Consider the following 5,036-nt stretch of genomic DNA (forward strand, 5'->3'; position numbering starts at 1 on the left):
AAAAAAAAACCCAACAAACAAAATATAGTAGATCGAAGAGGTCCCCGGAGGCTAGTCAGGGTCTGAGTGAACACCTGCATGACACTGATAATCACAGTCTTAATACCAGTCTGCTTTTCTTTTTTAAAAGACTTTCCAAAACCCACATATCAAATCCACGCCTGTTTTCTAACTGAAAACAGTACCAGTAAACTATTATTATATCAGTGTTAAGCAAAACTAATAATAAAAAAAAGCTTGGTACCCGTGAAGTTTTTACCTGTTTATTTATATTAGGAGTCTTGAATTCAACATGGCTTTTTAAACTTCTTTATCTCAAATACACATGAACGGTTGTGGCACAGAGAAACGGTGATGAAAGGCACAGTCAACAGGACTAGTTATCGGGTTTTCAGTTATAGCAGCAAATTTGAAAATAAATAATCTGCCTTTAAAAATCCAACAGGTACCTAAAATATTAATACAGAGATTACCCATTCAACCAATGGAGACATTGTAAGGAAAATATGTACAATACGTTTACGGAGAAAAAACGTTTATCTGGTTCAACCTGGTAAAGCAGTTCCTCAGGCAGCTTCTCCCAGGGGTGCTTCCAGAAACACCCCAATTACAAAGACAACCTTTCCAAACAAAGTTTGTTCTCAAGGAGAAATGCTTCAGTTTTTCATTCCATAAATGAAACAGTTGTTAACAGTTTAATCAGCTGATTTCTAAATCTGTCTTAGAAAGTGTGACTGTCTACACTGAAATGAAAATTATCAACTGTGCTGGCAGTGCATCTTACAGTACTGTCGATATCCACCATTTTTAAGGCTCAGAGACTATGTCTTCAAAAGGTGTTTTCACCCAACTTCAGCCAACACTGAGTATTTCAAATAAATAATGGAATGCTAATCAAACTAAAGTACCAAACCTTTGATTCCAGGGCAATTTGCTAATTACTAATACCATGAAGCCACTAGGAGCAAGTGACATATTAAACAGCTTCCCTAGTGTCCAAGAGTACTGAATGTTCCCCACAACAGACAATCCTTAGTTTAGAACAATTTTAGCACCACTCTTGCTAACATTTTTCCGCACAAAGTGTTTCCCATTCAACATTCATTTCACGTTTTTGAACGACATCTAAATTCTCAACTCACACATAACTGGAGTGCCAGCTCTTTCTTGTTTATTCCTCTGGAAATGCTCTAGCTAGTGCCCAAACAGGTGAAGCACGTGTTTCAGGTAAGAAGAGAAGAGTTTCTATATAAGCATTGATGATATGGGTATATATATGTATATATATAATAAATCCTTTGTTGTTGTTTTTTAGTAATACTGTAGTAGTGGTCTCTTCAGCACTGTAGGTTCACATGCATTGAAGGAATAAAGTAAGCATGTTAGTTATCATGGCATATATCTGTTAAGATTAATAATTTACAACTATCAAACTAAATTTCATACACTATAAACACTGCTACATAGCTTTGAAAAGTTTCCTTTTCTTTAAAGAGATCAGATGTCAAAGTTCTCTTAGGACCTCAGATATGATTATGACTCAAATTTCTGACCTTTCAATAATGTCAGCCTCTCATTTTCTTTCTTTTAGCTCAACTTTTCTTATATCAAGGCTATAGCAATATAGTAAAAGAAGCACAAAAAGTAATGGACAAACCAAAATTAAACTTCATTAGCAATTAATGGCTTGGAAGCAGAGAAGCATTTTGAAAAGTATTCCCTAAGTACAAAAATTTGGTCAGCACGTATAGGATTTGATCTGTGCTTAGACTATAAATTTTGGTTAAAAAAAAAAAGAGTCCTTCAATACAGAGTAGATTATTTGGTCTCTACATAAAAGCGTAAATATTTTTTTTCTGTTAATGTCTTACTTAAAATATCACTGTTCCTCATTCTTAAATAACTGACAGGCTCAGAGCAGCCTAAATTAACATAAAGTGACACCTATTCCAGGAAAAAGATCCCTTACTCACTGGATCCTGCTCCTGCAATCTCATGCTAGCGGTTCCTTCATGAAACGCTACAAAGGTGCTGCAAGTTTTTGCCAACAACCTGCCAAAAAGGATTAACTGAGGTCTCTGGGAGAGAATCCCAGATGAGGCCTGTGTATATGATCTGCTAGTGCAAGACTTTATTCATAAGTTTATCAAGAAATACCCAACATACCAGAGGGAATCAAGTAGGACGCCTTCTCCGCTTCACCTCTTTTAAATATCATACTCATTTTCTATTGCTGCATAAAATCACGGCAAATTTACAAGGGTAAAACAACACCCATTTATTATCTCACAGCTCTGTAGGCCAGAAGTCCAGGCAGGCAGGACTGAGCTCTTTGCTTAGAGGTTCACGTGGCTGGGATCCGGCGTTGGTGGGGCTGAGCTCTTAGCTGCTGGAGGAGAGTCCACCTGCACACTCCTGCCGGTTGGTGGCTGAGTTCAGTTGCTGTGGCTGCAGGACTGCAGTTTCCACTCTCTAGGCTGTCAGCTGGGGCCTCTCAGCTTAAGACCATCTGCATTCCTTCTCATGCGGCCGCCTCCATCTTAAACCAGCCATGGTGCCGCAAGTCCTGCTTTGAATCTGACTTCTGCTGACAGCCTGAGAAAACTCCGCTTTTAAAGCGCTCACCTGATTAGATTAGCTGTCCCCAGATAATCTCCTTTTCGCTGTACAACATAATTATGGATCATACTCACAGGTTCCACACATACTCAAAGGGTTAGGATATACAAAGTCATTGGGCAGGGGGTCACCCATGGAATTCTGGCTGCTACCAACATTCACTGCTATTAATTAGAGCAATCTCTCCAAACATGCTGTTTCCATATAACCACACTTGTCTTTGAGGACAGCATTGTTGGAAGACAACTTTTTTCATTATTATGACATATTTAAAAAGAAGCCTCCTTAGCGTTGCTGAAGTTTTTAAAATAACACCTTCTAATTATTTACTAATGCAATTGACTTAAAAAGCTTGTTCAAAGACATCTCCAGCAGCCGAATTAACCTTCACGTACATGTCTAGAGGCTGTGTGCTAAATCCATGTGCATTCACACTTTCCAAAGCTGGTCAATCACACAAGTTTTGGAACCTCATCCTCAAGTTGTCACTCTTTTTGGACTACATAGTAGGGACAGTGAATGCTGTAAAGAACGCATGAGACTTAAAGAACTTAGAAACTGGATCTTAGAATCCTGGAATTAGGTCCTCAACCTTCTCTTCTCACCTGAAATACTCATCATCGTTTGCACTACGATATATTCTGCATGTCTGCTTTTAGCCTCATGATGGGAATTCATTATTCTGGATTCTAAAATGTTCATATTAGCACTCTTGACACAGTGCTGTGCTACAGAATTTTCTGTGATGATGGAGATGTTCTATATCTGTGCTGTTTAACCCAGTGGCCACTAGCCATAGGGCGCTGTGTGACTGAGGAGCTGAATGTTTTATTAATTTAAACTTAAATAGCCACCCTGTGTCCAGTAGCTACTGTAGAGGACAGGGCAGCTCCAGAGACATGATGCCATATACATATGTGAAAATAAAATCAGTCCCGTCATTTGTACTTTTCCCCACTCACTCTGGGTAAAAGTGGTTCAGTGTCCACTCAAGGTCAAGTATGTACCTTCTCTCGTTCCAGGTCCCCTCATCTTGTGTCCCAATACTTTAGTCCCTAACATGACTCTTAAGGGCAACCACTGTAATCGCTTGCTTGAGGCAAGCCCGGGTGCTTCTAATTGTCTAGTGGAAACTGGGGGAAAGGAGAGCGCAGCTAACATGAGGGTCCGTGAGCACCTGTGCAGCAGAGGAAGCTAGGAAGCATGACTTACAGGCTTGCCTGCAGGAGCTTGACATTTGGACAGAGTGATTACGTGTATGTGCACACACACTCGCCACAAACAAAGTAGACAGCTGAGTGTGTGTGTGAGTGTGTGGCAAGGACAGTAGGTAAAGAGAGTTAAGAAAAAGAGGAGTGTGGGCTGGAACAGTTGGTCCCCTTCCCCAGACGCTGCCTGGGCACCTGCCACGTGTCAGGCACTGTTCTGGGCTCAACGAGGCACTGGTAACAAATCCATGGGGAGGAAGGAGTGCACAGGAGAGTCCTTGAAAGATGGATAAGATTTGGCTGAAAGTCTTCTCAGGAACAGGAGGGATGAGCTAAGCCTGGGAGGGGAGACTGAGCACAAAAACAGGACAAAGCTGGCTGGGTAAGTAAGGCTCAGTCTCAAGACTGAGACACCCAATGGCCAGGAGCTGCAATTACTGTCACCTCCCTAGGCTCTCAGAGCGTGGCCTTTCTTCCTCAAATCAGAGTTAGCTACTTGGGAAGCAGGGAAACAAGGGGATTCCTCCAGATTTTTACCTCCTGATACTTATTTGTTACAAAAGTCATTTAGTATGTGAAGCTGGTGCCACAATTATGTTATGAAAGGTTTATGCTTTTGCAGTGACATTTCCCTGTTAGGTGCTGGGCCAAGGAGATTTGGGAAGGAAATAAAACGTAAATTAAAGAAAATAAAAAGTAATATTTAAAAACCTCAATAAAAATTTTTAACTGGACTCCGACATAAATCATTGTTGGCAACATGTAACTTTTTAATCAAGAGACGTAGCTAAGAATTATTCAAATACGGAGTAATGGAAATAATTGTACCCTATCAGTGTTTCCCAACCTTTTTCACTGCATAACCCTGCACAGAAAATGAGGCTGTCTGGAAGCTGTTTGTTCAGCCTGCTGGGTAACCAGGTGACGCTCCTCCAGGCTAAAGGCAACCAGCTAGAACCTCCAGCTGCCAGAGGCCTCAGCCACTGGCTACTCTGAAAGCTCAAGAGATTCAAGCTCTGCACACCTGTAACCGCCTGCAACCCACCTGAGGACACCAGGCTGGTTGGGAACTGATGTTGATAATTCATAATTTTGTAAAAGTAAAAGACTTTTGTAAAGATCACCGATTGCTAAGGCTGATAATATTTTTGTTTATAGTAGTGATAACATTTGGAATTGCAAGTTTAAGAGCAATAAATACTCTTCAGA

Source organism: Lipotes vexillifer, unplaced genomic scaffold (assembly GCF_000442215.2).
Source record: "Lipotes vexillifer unplaced genomic scaffold, Lipotes_vexillifer_v1.1 scaffold28, whole genome shotgun sequence".
NCBI classification, from domain to species: Eukaryota; Metazoa; Chordata; class Mammalia; order Artiodactyla; family Lipotidae; genus Lipotes; species Lipotes vexillifer.